Here is a 15,781-nt window from a genome sequence, read left to right as displayed (position 1 = left end):
ATACCTTTGCTCCAGAACAGAGGTCCTCAACCTCATCACATCTAGCTTTCCATAATTTATAACATATTTGTAATCCCTTTTAATCTTTTAAAAAAAAAACTATGTATTTATTTGAGAGAGAGAGAACAAGCAGGGGAAGGAGCAGAGGGAGAGGGAGAAGCAGATTCCCTGCGGAGCAGCAAGTCCAATGTGGGGCTTGATCCCAGGACTCTGGGATCATGACCTGAGCCAACTGAACCACCCAGGCACTTCTTTTTTAATTATGTTGAAGTGGACTCCCAAGATCTACCTCATCATGGCTGGTGTGCTGAGTACCTGAAGAATAAGATACCACCTCATCTCAAAAAGGGGGGCTGAGGAGAGGTTAGTGAAATGCCTATTAATAAAGCTGGAGTCACGTTAAGATACCTGAGGAATGGTGATGCACTTGGGGCTAGCCATGATGAAAGGCTCTGCCTCCCCTATTCTCAGTAGGACAGGGCAGAAAGCAGTAGAGGGACCTAGGAATGTGGTAAGTGTCATGGGTGCAGGAAAGGGCCACCATAACAGAGCAGATGGCACTCGCTGCCAACCCAAACTGCCCAGAACACAGAGACAATTAGTAAAAATCACAAACGACTGGAAACTATCACAATGATTTCTGACTGGCTTGCACTACAGAATGTTTATGCCATATGCAGTTTAGTTAGAAAATACAAATATTATTAATTTTTAGTATATATCCTGACATCATAATTTATATTTACTATATAAATGCCAAGTATTTTGAATAACACTCCTGGATCATCTGTGACATAAAAGGATAAAGATGTTTGTTACAAAATAATTTACATCTGGTATTTGACCCTTAAACCACCCACCATTTCCATGGAGAGATCATACAGATATAATTGAAATGAAAATAGATATTAATTTCCCTGACTGTATTAGGGGAATTGGGTCAAGATTTAAGCTATTATACATGGTAACTTGCCAATTTTCCAAAATCTGCTTAAATAACGAGTATGTATTAGAAACATTTTGCCAACCAGATCTGGTTGGATGAGGCATCCATGAGTCAGCACAAATTTTATCTGTGTTATCTTTGATCTACTTTGCCTCCTCCCTTTCTCTCTAAAATCTTTGCTTACCTCTTCTCTGCACTTACCAGCTATGTTTGAAAATATCTGTCCTTTGGAACTTTGAACAGAATTGTGACATTCTAAGTCAATAGGCCACCTAAGGATACCTAATAGAAAAAAAGTATTTACATTCTAACCTCAGAAATTAATGAAACCTTCTTAAGGATTATGGTTCTAATATTTATACAGTTTTTTTAAATTTTTATTTTTTAAAATTAACATATAATGTATTATTTGCTTCAGGGGTACAGGTCTGTGAATCCTCAGTCTTACACAATTTACAGCACTCACCACAGCACATAGCCTCTCCAAAGTCCATAACCCAGCCACATAACCCTCCTCTCCCATCTGCCACCAACCCTCAGTTTGTTTTGTGAGAGTCTCTTTTGTAAGAGTCTCTTATGGTTTGTCTCCCTCCCCAATCCAATCTTCTTTCATTTTTTTCCCTCACTACCCTCCATGAACCCCCACCCTGCCCTCAAAATCCTCATATCAGAGAGATCATATGATAATTGTCTTTCTCTGATTGACTTCTTTCGCTTAGCATAATACCCTCTAGTTCCATCCATGTCATTGCAAATGGAAAAATTTCTTTTTTTGGTGACTGCATAGTATTCCATATATATACACACCACATCTTCTTTATCCATTCATCTGTTGATGGACATCTAGGTTCTTTCCATAATTTGGCTATTGTGGACATTGCTGCTATAAACATTTGGGTGCATGTGCCCCTTCAGATCACTACATTAGTATCTTTATGGTAAATACCAAGTAGTGTGATTGCTGGGTTGTAGGGTAGATCTATTTTCAACTTTTTGATGAATCTCCAAACTGTTTTCCAGAGTGGCTGCACCAGCTTGCATTCCCACCAACAGGGTAGGAGTATTCCCCTTCCTCTCATCCTCACCAACATCTGTTGTTTCCTGATGTGTTCATTTTAGCCATTCTGACTGGTGTGAGGTCGTATCTCACTGTGGTTTTGATTTGTATTTCTCTGATGCCGACTGATATTGAGCACTTTTTTATGTCTCTGTTGGCTGTTTGGAAGTCTTCTTTGCAGAAATGTCTGTTCATGTCCACTGCCCATTTCTTAATTGGATTGTTTGTTCTTTGGGTGTTGAGTTTGATAAGTTCTTTATACATTTTGGATACTAGCCCTTTTTAAAAAAATATTTATTTATTTGACAGACAGAGCTCACAAGGAGGCAGAGAGGCAGGCAGAGAGAGAGAGGAGGAAGCAGGCTCCCCGCTGAGCAGAGAGCCCGATGCGGGGCTTGATCCCAGGACCCCGGGATCATGACCTGAGCTGAAGGCAGAGGCTTTAACCCGCTGAGCCACCCAGGTGCCCCAAGGATACTAGCCCTTTATCTGAAATGTCATTTTGAATATCTCCTCCCATTCTGTCAGTTGTCTTTTGGTTTTGTTGACTGTTTCCTTTGCTGTGCAAAAGCTTTTGATCTTGATGAAGTCCCAATAATTTATTTTTGCCCTTGCTTCCCTTGCTTTTCATGATGTTTTTAGGAAGAATTTGCTGCGGCTGAGGTCAAAGAGGTTGATGCCTGTGTTCTCCTCAAGGATTTTGATGGATTCCTGTCTCACAGGAATGAGGTCTTTCATTCATTTTGAATCTAGTTTTGTGGGTGGTATAAGGAAATAGTCTAGTTTCATCCTTCTGCAAGGGGCTGTCCAATTTTCCCTACATGATTTTTTGAACAGACTTTTTTTCCATTGGACATTCTTTCCTGCTTTGTCAAAGTTTAGTTGACCATAGAGTTGAGGGTCCATTTCTGGGCTCTCTATTCTGTTTCATTGATCTATATATCTGTTTTTGTGCCAGTATCATACTGTCTTGATGATTATAGCTTTGTAATAGAGCTTAAAGTCTGGAATTGTGATGGTGCCAACTTTGGTTTTTTTCTTTTCCAACATTCCTCTGGCCATTCAGGGTCTTTCAGGTTCCATATAAATTTTAGGATTATTTGTTCCATTTCTTTTAAAGAAATTGATGGTATTTAGATAAGGATTGCATTGAATGTGTAGATTGCTTTAGGTAGCATAGACATTTTCACAATATTTGTTCCTCCAATCCATGAGCATGGAATGCTTTTCCATTTCTTTGTGTCTTCCTCAATTTCTTTTGTGAGTACTTTATAGTTTTCTGAGAACAGATTCTTTGCCTCTTTGGTTAGGTTTATTCCCAGGTATCTTATGGTTTTGGGTGCAATTAAATGAGATTGACTCCTTAATTTCTCTTTCTTCTGTCTTGCTGTTGGTATATAGAAATGCAACTGATTTCTGTGCATTGATTTTATATCCTGACACTTTCCTGAATTCCTGTATGAGGTCTAGCAGTTTTGGAGTGGAATCTTTTGGATTATCCACATAAAGTATCATATCACCTGCAAAGAGTGAGAGTCTCAATTCTTCTTTGCTGATTCGGATGCCTTTTAGTTATTTATTTTTTGTTGTCTGACTGCTGAGGCTAGGACTTCTAGTCCTATGTTGAATAACAGTGGTGATAGTGGACATCCCTGCCATGTTCCTGACCTTAGGGAGAAAGCTTTCAGTTTTTCCCCATTGAGAATGATATTCGCTGTGTGTTTTTCATAGATGACATTGAGGTATGTGTCCTTTTGTGAAGAGTTTTGATCAAGAAAGGATGCTGTACTTTGTCAAATGCTTTTTCAGCATCTATTGAGAGTATCATTTGGTCCTTGTTCTTTCTTTTATTAATAACTGTATTCCATTGATTGACTTGCAGATGTTGAACCAAACTTGCAGCCCAAAAATAAATCCCTCTTGGTCGTGATGAATAACCCTTTTAATGTACTGTTGGATCCTATTGGCTGGTATTTTGGTGAGAATTTTTGCATCTGTGTTCCCCAAGGATATTGATAGTCTATAATTCTCCTTTTTGATGGGATCTTTGTCTGGTTTTGGCATCAAGGTAATGCTGGCCTCATAAAATGAGTTTGGAAGTTTTCCTTCCATTCCTATTTTTTGGAACAGTTTCAGGAGAATAGGTATTAATTCTTCTTTAAATGTTTGGTATAATTCCCCTGGGAAGCCATCTGGCCCTGGGCTCTTGTTTTTTTGGGAGATTTTTGATGACTGCTTCAATCTCCTTAGTGGTTACGGGTCTGTTCAGGTTCTCTATTTCTTCCTGGTTCAGTTTTGATAGTTTGTATGTCTCTAGTAATGCATCCATTTCTTCCAGATTGTCAAATTTGCTGGTATATAGTTGTTTATAATATGTTCTTATTATTGTTTGTATTTCTTTGGTGTTGGTTGTGATCTCTCCTCTTTTGTTCATGAGTTTATTTATTTGGGTCTTTTTCTTTCCTTTTGGATTAGTCTGGCCAGGGGTTTATCAAGCTTATTAATTTTTTCAAAGAACCAGCTTCTAGTTTTGTTGATTTGTTTCACTGTTCCTTTGGTTTCTATTTCATTGATTTCTGCTCTCATATTTATTAGTTCTCTTCTCCTTCTGGGTTTGGGCTTTCTTTGCTGTTCTTTCTCCAGCTCCTTTAGGTGTTGGGTTAGGTTGTGTACTTGAGACCTTTTTTGTTTCTTGTGGAAGTTTTGTGTTGCTATGTACTTTCCTCTCAGGACTGCTTTTGCTGCGTTCCACAGATTTTGGATAGTTCTGTTTTCATTTTCATTTGTTTCGATGAATTTTTAAATTCTTCTTTAATTTCTTGGTTGACCCATGCATTCTTGAGTAGGATGCTCTTTAGCCTCCATGTATTTGAGTTCTTTCCATCTTTCATCTTGTGGTTGAGTTCTAGTTTCAAAGCACTGTGGTCTGAAAATATGCAGGGAATGATCCCAATCTTTGGTACTGGTTGAGATATGATTTGTGACTCAGGATGTGATCTATTCTGGAGAATGTTCCATGTACACTAGAGAAGAATGCATATTCTGTTGCACTGGAGTTTTTGTTTCCTGAACACTTTCCATAGTGCTTTGGAGAACAGGAATGAAAATGTCAGCCTTCCAATCTCTGGCCTGGAGGGGCCAAGATCTCAGGGTCCCTCAGAGCTCAATCACTCCTGTCTCCCTGGTCTCCAGCCGTACTCTGAGCTCACCCAGCCTGTGACCAAGCATTTCTCTCTCTGGTGCATGGCATCTTTTAAAGTCTCCAAACCCAGCAGATTCCTGCCACGTGCTCCCACGCTGATCCTCCTGAAGTAGGAAGGAGGGGGTCTCTCCAGATCTGGCACATGTGGGGTCCCTGCCTGAAGAGCAGTTGCCCAAATATGCCTTAGATCATGGTTTAAGGTAATCCTGAGCAGAGAGGTCACTCCTTGATTCTGTCTCTGTAGCTGGCTTCCCTGCTCTGATACCTGTGAGCTCGGCCATGCTTAGACACCCCTGGTCTTTCTGTGACCCTGTTGGTCCTGAGACCACACTGTCCCTGTGAGGGCTACACACCCTGCTTAGCCTCTGGAGCAATGTCCCTCAGTGGAGCAGACTTCTAGAAGTTCTGATTTTATGCTCGGTTGCTCTGCCGCTTGCCGGGAGCTGGCCCTTCCCTCTGAGTCTATCTTCCCGTCGCCTTGGATTCACTTCTCTGCACATTCTATCTTCCAGAAAGTCGTCACTTTTCTGTTCCTAGAATTACTGTTCTTCTTCTCTTCTATCTCCTATTGAGTTTGTAGGTGTTCAGAATGATTTGATAACTATGTAGCATAACCCCTTGGACCTGATGATATTAGGTCTCCTACTCCTCTGTCATCTTGCTCCTCCATAATATTTAAATAGTTTTATTCTTTGTTTTATTCAGTAAATGTCTACTGAGCACATATTTTGTTCTCTGAATTTTTCTGACCACAGAGGATGACATGGTACATATAATAACATTTTCCTGCTCAGACAATGAGGAAACAAACAGATCAATGAAAAAATTATTATGATTAGTGATGAGTACTAGGAGGAAAATAAAACAGAGGAGGGTAGTGGGGAGTTTTTAAGATTCCAGTGGGGAAGTGGTTAACTTAAAATGAGTGGTCAGAAGACTAAGTCCTAAACAACCCAAAGAAGGCAGGCATAAGAAGATCCAAGGCAATAGGATGTTAACCAGAGCTACCAGTGAGGACAGGGTCTTGGTCAAGAACAACTTTGGGGGTGTTTCAGGCACAGTATGTAGGTAGGTGCTATGGGAGCATGGTGAGAAAGTACAGGAAGATGAGGTCAGCCGTTCCTACCTCAGTGCTTAATGACTTAAAGCAACAAACATTTACTCTCTAGCACACTTTCTGAGCTTCAGGAGCTTAGGAGCAACTTAGGAAGGTGTTTCTTGGTCAGGATGTCTCAGGAAGTTGTATGTCAAGCCGTCAGCAGGGACTGCAGTCATCTGAAGGCTTGACTGAGGATGGGCAATGTGCTTCCAAGATGGTTTCCTTATGTGGCTGTTGGCAATGAGCCTCAGTTCCTTGTCATATCTGCTTCTCTGTAGGGCTGCTTGAGTATCTTCATGTTAGATCAGCTAAGTTCCCCCACCCCAAGCAATCCAAGGGAGAACAAAATGGAAATAGCAATGTCCTTTATGATATATCATCTAGGGCCTTACTTCTGATGACAATGATAGACTGGAGACACAGCTAGGTTGAGAAAGCAGTTGGAGGGGAAATGGGAAGCAGAGTGGGAGCCAGACAAGGATTCTGAGGAGGTGGTGTCTGTGAAGTTGGGAAGAAGCAGGAAACTGTGGCATCATGAAGGAGAGGAGCATGAGGACTGCAGAGTGAACAGTGATTCTGGGGACAGGAGGCCATTGCTGGCCTTGATGATAGCAGTGGAGTGTGGGACAGAAGTCTGACCAGAGTGGGTTGAGGAGGAAATGGGAAGTGAGAAGTAGAGACAGAAGCTACTGACCACCCTTTTGGGAAGTTTTGTTAGAAGAAAAGGCAGATGTACAGAAAAGAAGACTTTATATGAGAACTAAAAAGAAAGGGAATGTCAAATAGGTTGGGCTTGGTTTCATTTGAGATCATGGGAAGTCGCCTGAGAGCAGTGAGTCTGTGTACTACAGTGACAGAGTTTCCTAGAGGCACTGAGGTTGTTGGCACCAGGAAGGCCCCATTGCTCTAGAAAGTGTGCCATCTCATGTTCAGGCATGGCCTCAGAGTCAGACTGACTTCTCAGAGTAGGTCTAGCCTCTTTGCTAGAGACTGTTTGCTGGAACAGATAAACTACATTTTCTTAAAAATCTTAAATCTGTGTTGGAGAACTGCCAAAAGGGAAACTAGAAATTTCTGACTGAAAGGCCAAGTGGGAAAGTTTGCCACACTTCCCCTCAACACCTTCCAGTTCATTCTTCTTATTTATTCCTCCTTCATTTCTTCATCTTTGTCCATCAGTCCTGTATTCCTTTCCCATTACCCCTTTCTATGCTAAAGATTGGAGTGATGCTCCCACAAGCCAAGGAAAGCCACAGATTGCCAGTAGCCCCCAGCAGCTAGGGGACAGGCATGGAACAGATTCTTCCTCACAACTCTCACAAGGAACCAACCTGTTGATACCTTGGCTTCAGACTTTTGGCCTCCAGTGTGAGAGAATAAATTTCTGCTCTGTGAGCCACCCAGTTTGTGGTCATTGGTTGTAATGGCCACAGGAAACGAATATGGCTACTTTGCCATAAACAAGAAAGAAAACACATTAACAACAGATATGAGTCGCAAAATAATGATGCTGACTGAAAGAAGCCAGACAAAACAGAGCACTTGTTGTATGCCTCTATTTATATGAAATTCTAGAAAACACAAGCTGACTTTGCATGACAAGAAGCAGACCGGTGGGGTATGGGGAGAGGCAGGGAGAGGTGATCACGATGGGGCTTCGGACATATTATGTTCATTCTACTGCTTGTGGTGATGCTTTCACAGGGGTCTACGTATGTCAAGCTTATCCAATTGTACACTTAAGTGAGGTGTACTTTATTACAGATCAGTTATGCCACCAAATAATGGTAATAATAGTAATGGAGGCAAATAAAGCCCCAGAAATCTGTCCCATAGAGAGTCATTCTGGACAATTTGCTTGCCAAGCTGCCTTGTCTGTCTCCCTTGCCTCTGGAATATCACCTGATTACAAGACTTAGGTCTCTCCTGTCCTAACATCCTTAGTCACCTATATGTCCACATCTCCACCCCTCAAAAACAAAACAAAACAAAAAAGACCAACAAACACTGCAAAACAAATCAAAACAATCCTTTATCTCTGGCTGGTTTTCCCATTGACTATTTCCTTCCCTCTTTCCTGTCACTTCCAAAGACCCAGGTGTCTACATTCTGGTTATACTTTCTCCTGCCAAAGGCCAAAGTCTTTTTTTTTTTTTTTTTAAGATTTTATTTATTTATTTGACAGAGAGAGAGATCACAAGTAGGCAGAGAGACAGGCAGAGAGAGAGGGGGAAGCAGGCTCCCTGCTGAGCAGAGAGCCAGATGCAGGGCTTGATCCCAGGACCCTGAGATCATGACCTGAGCCGAAGGCAGAGGCTTAACCCACTGAGCCACTCAGGGGCCCCAACAGTCAAAGTCTTGAATTTTTGTTTCATAACCAATGAACTAACCACCATCTTTGTCCTATTGATTCAAAGATCTCTTTGCCATTATATCTTCATTGACCTCTTCACTGTAAACCCAAGCCCACCCTCCATTTCCATCAGCAACTTTCTGCCAGAGCCCCTGCTCCACCCTCCACTAAACTTTCATGCTCACAGAATCCGGGGCTCCCTTTGCTTAGTTGAGTGACTTATAAGCCTTTCTTGCCAATATGCTGTTACACCCATTACACCCCGTCCTGCTTCATTTCAAAAGGACAGAATTTTCACAAAATGAATAACAAGTTATCAGTGACAGCCCTCTCTCTTTCAGAGCTCAAGCTTGTGAAAGATGCTCCAAAAATGTTCCGGAGTCTGATGTCGGGCACTGAATGCAACATTTGACAGGGCAAGTTGGACAAGCATCAAGAAAGACATGACTACTGTCCCACGCTCTCCAAACTCCTTTCCTTCTTATCTTGGAATGTTCCCTCTACTGCTGTCTGCCAGTCTATCAGTGCCTTTTCCATCATGACACCTTCACTGATGAACTAAAAAAATACTAGACATTTCCACCAGCACTTGTGGATATGAATGTTTCTTTCCATTCTGTTCCCATGTCCTCAGGTTATAGTTGCCTCACCACCTAAGACTGGGGAAGGTGTGCAAGGGAGTGATAGAAACATCTCCTACTCAGTAGGAAGGTGGCTATTAAGGGTGGGCTCCATGCATGGAGATGGGGAAGCATGGAAGCTGATTGAAATTCTGTTGTTAAACCTCCTGACCCTGTTATACTACCTCAAGACCTACCCATACTTTTCTGAGGTTGCCCTAAATACTGGTTGTTCCAGTGTCATTGTGAGAAAATGAGGAAGGAAGAATCAAGTATCAAAATTCGGCAGCCATCTTACCCTCAAGACATCTAATCTCCTTATTTTAGATGAATAATGGCAGGGGTCCAGAGAGGTTGGGATTTGTCTAGGGCCACAGGGCTGGTCAATGGTAGGTTCAGCCTAAAGGCCAGATCTCCTGGCACAGGCCAAGGCCTCTCCCAGTTATTCACTGACTCAGGAAATATCTTTTGAATCCTAATATGAGATTTTTGCAAGGGTGCAGAGACATGGGGATGAGCAAGATGGACAAAGGCCTTTGACCTCCAAGAATTTACATTTTAGTGAGAGACAATAGACCACAGACAAACAAACAATCAAACAAAGAATTATCACAGTTATAGTCTCTGATAGGGATACGAAGAAAATTAAACAGGGACTACAACAGAGAGTAGCTGGGGTGGGGGGCAGGGAAGGGGCGAGCTCTGCTTTATATTTTCCCAGTATTATAGAGGTAGAATTTACAAATAAAACTGTAAGACATCTAAAGTTTATAATGTGATGTTTGATATTCATAAACATTGGAAGAGGATTTTCCCCATCAAGTTAATCAATGTATTTGTCACCTCACATATTTACCTTTGTTCGTTTTTTGTGAAAACATTTAAGTTCTACTTTCTTAGCAAAGTTTCATCTACACAATAGCGTTCTCACTATAATCGCCAAGTTATACATTGGATCCTCATACCTTTACACTTATAGGTAAAGTCTTGTACACCTTTACCGACAAGGGTTCTACTTTACATGGATGGTGAAGGAAGTCCACCCTAGGGAAACGACCTTTAAGATGAAACATGTAAAGTGAGAAGAAACCAGGCAGGCAAGGGGCACCTGATGGCTTAGTTGGTTAAGCATCTGACTCTTGATTACAGTTCAGGTCATGATCTCAGGGTCATGGGATCGAGCCCCAGGGTCACTCTCTCCACCTCTGCCTCTCCTCCTCATTTGCCTTCTCACTCTCTCTCTCAAAAATAAAAAAAAATTAAGGGTTCCAGATCAAGGAACCAGCATCCTCAAGGCCTTCAAGTAGGAAAGTGTGCAGTGTCTTTTGTACCCCAAGTCAGAAGAGGCTGGGCTGGAAAGTGGGGGATGGCAGCGTGGCCTGGGATGGGGCAGCAGATGGCGGATGACACGCTCTTTCCAGTCCTGTCAAGGAATTTGGATTTTATCCTAGATGAAATGGGAATTCAATGCCTGGCTGTTTCCCATAAGATGTTGCCCAGATGATACAGTATTTTGGGAGGAATAACTTCACATTATAGATATTTGAAGACATAACTTGAACTATAGAGGCAAATCTCATATGCTTTTGCACCAAAAATGGGATGACAAGAAAACGGAAAAGCAGTCACAGTGTGTGGATTTGCCAGACTAAATTAAACTGCCTTTCTGGAGTTTCATGGAGAAGTACGTTGATTTGTAAAACTTGCAAAAAACTGAGTTATGATGTAATGGCGTGAAAAGTACGCAGCCAGCTAACAATTCTAATTGAGACTACTGTTTGCTGGGTGTAACTCCCTAGGAGGGAAGAGTGAATTAACACATTTTAACAGAATCATTTAAATACACCAGGAAGCTTCCTGCTTAAACCTACTAAATCATTTCAAAACCAAAAGGAGCTCTGTAATAGTGGGAATAATTGCTTCTGATATTGTTTTGTAAATGAGTACTATCATGCTGAGCTTTCTCGAAACTTCTGGCACATGATTGTCTTTGTGTTTGCACACTCACACATACACTCCATGCGCATACACATACCTGAGGAAAACATGTCCTGGGTGCTGCTGGGCTGAATCGTACCTAATTCCATGTTTTAAGGTTGTTGGACAATTTGAAAACACGAGATGACTATACAATAAGTCATTGGGATTCCTTGAAGAAATCATTGATTTTGCTGAAATGTTTTCCAATATAGTTTAAATAAATTGACTTGTTTGCTTCTCTGGCTATCATCTGATTAGTATAACAAGCCTCCTTTTCCACCATTCGTAACAATTTAGTTCCTAAACAAGCAATGTGAAACACAGATTTTTCCAGAACAGACCAGTGTGTGCCAGGAAAGTATCTCTATGGGAGCGAAACAAACTTCACTTTATGTCATCAGCATAAAGATGAAGGACAGAAAGATTTTCTAGAGACCAGAAAATATGCATTCAATATCCAAGGACACATAAAAATGTACTGTGCACCAGGTTCTGGTTAGACTTTTATAGAGGGGAACATCCTTATTCTTTCTCTTAGGTTATTCAGGAATCAATGTTACTGAAAATCTGGTTTCCGTAGACCAGACAGGAGGGGGCACAATGCCAAGATTATTGGAGATAAAATTCCAGAATGCTAGACTGAGGGTCAAGGAAAAAGACATGTAGTTACTGGTCTGTTTAATTCCTTTAATCTTACACCCTTGAAACAATGGATTATTACCTTCGATTGTTTTTTTAAAGTTTCAGATGCCCGCTTGAAATTTGTGAGATTATCTACTTAGCAGGCTTACCTGCCTAATGGAGTTCTTCTAGCTAGAATGAAATAAATGCACCATAATTGCTTCTAATCCCCTTTTATTTTCTCCAAACAGGCGGGGGAGCACTGGGTGAGTGCTCTTAGAGTCTGTTTTTGAGCCTTCTTATGATTTCCCATGACCTCCATAAGGAGCAGATTTAGAAGTAGTTACAAAAGGAAAGACAGCTGGAAAAAGTTGATGAAAGATGCTGTTTTGCTTGGAAATGTATTTGGGGTATTTGTAGGAGGAAAGTCAGTACTTTCTCTTATGCAAACGAGGTCAGTTGTTAAAATCCAGGAAGTGTGCAATTATGCTACAGTGTGTTTACTCTGGGTATAAGTCTTACTTATACTTATACTTACTTATACTTATAGCAGATCCATTTTTTTTCTGTTTATAATGAAGTTACAGCTTTAATGAAAAGCCCAAATTATAATTTGAATGGTTTAAAATGGATGAACCATATTGATTTAGTTATATTTGCTGAATACTCTTTTTAATCTCTTACCTCAAATTAATATGCACATTTGGAAAGACTGGACTGGGGGCTTACCATTGTAGGTTACATATCTGGGGGCTCTCCCAGCCATCGTCCTGGCCCATCCCTGCTTTCTTTTTTCTAAGGTGTGCCTCTATTAAGGCTCAGATAAGCTGCCCCCAGGTCAAGTACTCATGAATGTCACAGTCCCCCACTGGGGAACAGGCAGGCAGGTGAGTTGGGGGCAGAGGCCTTCCACATCCCCCAAAAGTAGGGTGGGGGGAGGAGCAGGGTAACAAGGGAGCCCTGTGCTGGTTCTAGTCAACTGCTGGGGAGTGGCGGTGACCCCAGTAATCCCAGGTGCAGAATGCTGGGGATGCCCCCACCTGAGCGAAACCAAGGCTCTGTGTGCCCAAGTAGGGTCCAGGGAAAGCAGAGGCGACAAGAGCTCATGCCCCAGGCTGGTGGCTCTCCTGGGAACCACCCCCAAGAGTGAATGCTTATGGTGGGGAGGGTCTGGACAGGGTCCCCTTGGCAGATTTGCTGTGAGTCGGGGTGCAGGCTCTGTGAATGGCAAGAGAAGTTCTGGGTGGCTCAGGTCCTCCCCTGCTCAGGCTCCAGGCTGTGCTTGTCAGAGTCTCCCCAGCACATGACCTAAGGCTGCTCAATTGCCTCCACTCTGTGGGAAGCAGCCCAGAGCTGATGGGACCAGAGACCAGCAACCACGATATCTAGCCATGAGTCCTCACAGGGGCCTCCCCAGGCTCCATGCACTCAGCCCCTCTCAGGCAGCTCCCCAAGACGCATGAGGATTAGAAGCCCATTGTTTTGGGGGAGGCACCTGCCTTCTTCCACATCTGCACCGCATCTGCTGTGGGTGAGACCAGATGGGAAGGTGGGTCAGCTCCTAAGCACCCTGGGCCTCAGGCTTTTCAGAGGGAACTTCTCGGAGTGGATACTGTGGGGTGGAGAGCCATGTGAGCTAGTTCACGAATTCAAGAGTACAAAACGTTTTCTTTTATTTCTATAACTGAGTTTAATTTCTATTTTGAGCCCCAGTCTACCAGGGGTACAGACTAAATCTAGGCTGAGCTTTTATTCAACCCACATATTCATCCCTGAAGCTGGAATGAACACTGTTCCAACTCTCCTTGTGATTCAGAAGCCACCCCAGGGCCTTTAAAGCTTCAGTCCATTATGAATAAGGTCAGCTTTTGCTGAGCAATTAAAAATGCTTTTATGATGGAAAATTTCATATATTTATGAAGATGGATGGATAGTATATGCAACCCATATACCCACCACCCAGCTGTAGCAGTTAGCAACGTGTTATACTTAGGCTCCCACTCATGAACCTTGACAACTGGGTTAAAACTGGAAGTAAATCCCAATATCATACTATTTCATCCATAAATCCTTTGACATAAGTCTCTGAAAGATATGGATTGGGGAGGGGGGCTGAGAATAGCATTCATTTATTATTTCCTAGTTCCTTTAGGTAAGGAATCAGCTTTAGGTTAATTGGATCTTCTGTTTAGCGTCTCTCAAGATAGGGATTCCTTCTGAAAAACGTTGATAATATCATCATAATACCTAAAAAATTAAAAGTAATTCCCTTATGTTAAATATTCTTGGTTCAGTTTCTCCAATCATCTCATCTACTTTTAAAATAATTGCTCTATTAAAATCAGAATCCGGGGCGCCTGGCTGGCTCAGTGGGTTAAGCCTCTACCTTCGGCTCAGGTCATGATCCCAGGGGCCTGGAATCGAGTCCCGCATAGGGCTCTCTGCTCAGCAGGGAGCCTGCTTCTCCTCATCTCTCTCTCTGCCTGTCTCTCTGCCTATTTGTGATCTCTCTCTCTGTCAAATAAATAAATAAAATCTTTAAAAAATAAAAAAAATAAATAAATAAAATCAGAATCCAAAAAAAGTTTTTGTACATTGCATGTGTTCAAAGAATCTCTTAAATCTCTCGAACCTATAGATTTCCACTGCTTCTCTGATTTTCATGCAATTAAAAAAAAACTCCTTATCACCACAATCTAAGAGTAGGGAATTCTTTGGGAACGTGTTGGTCACTTGGCGTGCGGAACAGTGCTTCTCAAACTTGAATGTGCATGGAAATCCCTGGGGCCCTTAAGACGTGTGTTCTAGAGGGATGGGAGTCGAGCCTCTGAGGCCTGTATGTCTAACAACTTCCCGGGTGATCCGTATGCTGCTAGCGCAGGGACCGCTCTCTGAACCTCAAGCCTGTTGAGCTCCACGCTACAGATTTTGCTGAATTTGCTGGTTGCATCCCTGAAGTGTTCACCCTTGTCCTGCATTTCCCATAAATTGGCATCTTGAAGCTTGACTGAATTCCTCTGGTCAGTTGTTTTAGCAAGAATCCTTCACAGGCAGTGCTGTCCACTTTCTACTACATGGCATTGGGAGGACTGTCATGTCTGGCTGCCCCACTTCTAGTGATGTCAGGTGTGTAGAGTGGTGGGCCTGACCTTTCCATTCTTGCGATCTCTATCAATGGTTTTAGTAGCTGTTGATAGAACCATCGTCCAGATGAGTGGTTCTTAAAGCTGTCTGCATGTCACTTAGAAAGATTCTAAAAAACACTGGTGTCAGAGTCCTTTTCCAAATCAGTGAGGGACCCAGGCGGGGTGGGGGGGGGGTGAGGGAAGAGGGAGAGAGAGAATATGCGTGTGTACTTGTGCACCTGCATGTGTTTTAAGCCCCTAACCAGGTGATTCTAATAGGTTCCACATAGGGGGCTGAAAAGCAATAGGTCTAGGTCACATTTTTTTTTCATTCTGGTTTCCAACCTATCAATCTATCCCTTTTCCTTCACTTATTTTGCTGAGCTCTTAATGGGTAGAACTGCTCTTTTAAAGACTGAGCCAGGTGACATGTTGCAAAATAAATCAGGCTTCACTCCTAGCATGAAGCCACTCCCGCCTCTCCACATAGCCTCTCGTGCTCCCAGGGACCCACCTCTCCAGGGACCTTAAGCTACTTTTGAATGTCCAGAGCCTGTCTCCCCACCAAGGCCACCCCCTCATGTCCCACAAGCCTCACAGGTGATCTTGGGGGGGTGACGTGGCTGGGCTTTTAATTTCTCTACTACTTCACCTTTTTTAAGCGAGCGATGGTTTTGCTTCTAAGAAAAGCTATTTTCATTTTCGGAGGAAAAAGAAAGTGTGAAAAGACCCACTGTGCCTAACTCTGCACTTTTGCCTTAAATCCTAATGAGTCATC

The sequence above is a fragment of the Mustela lutreola genome, chromosome 6 (genome assembly GCF_030435805.1).
Source record: "Mustela lutreola isolate mMusLut2 chromosome 6, mMusLut2.pri, whole genome shotgun sequence".
NCBI classification, from domain to species: Eukaryota; Metazoa; Chordata; class Mammalia; order Carnivora; family Mustelidae; genus Mustela; species Mustela lutreola.
Note: the sequence above shows the minus strand (reverse complement) of the source record.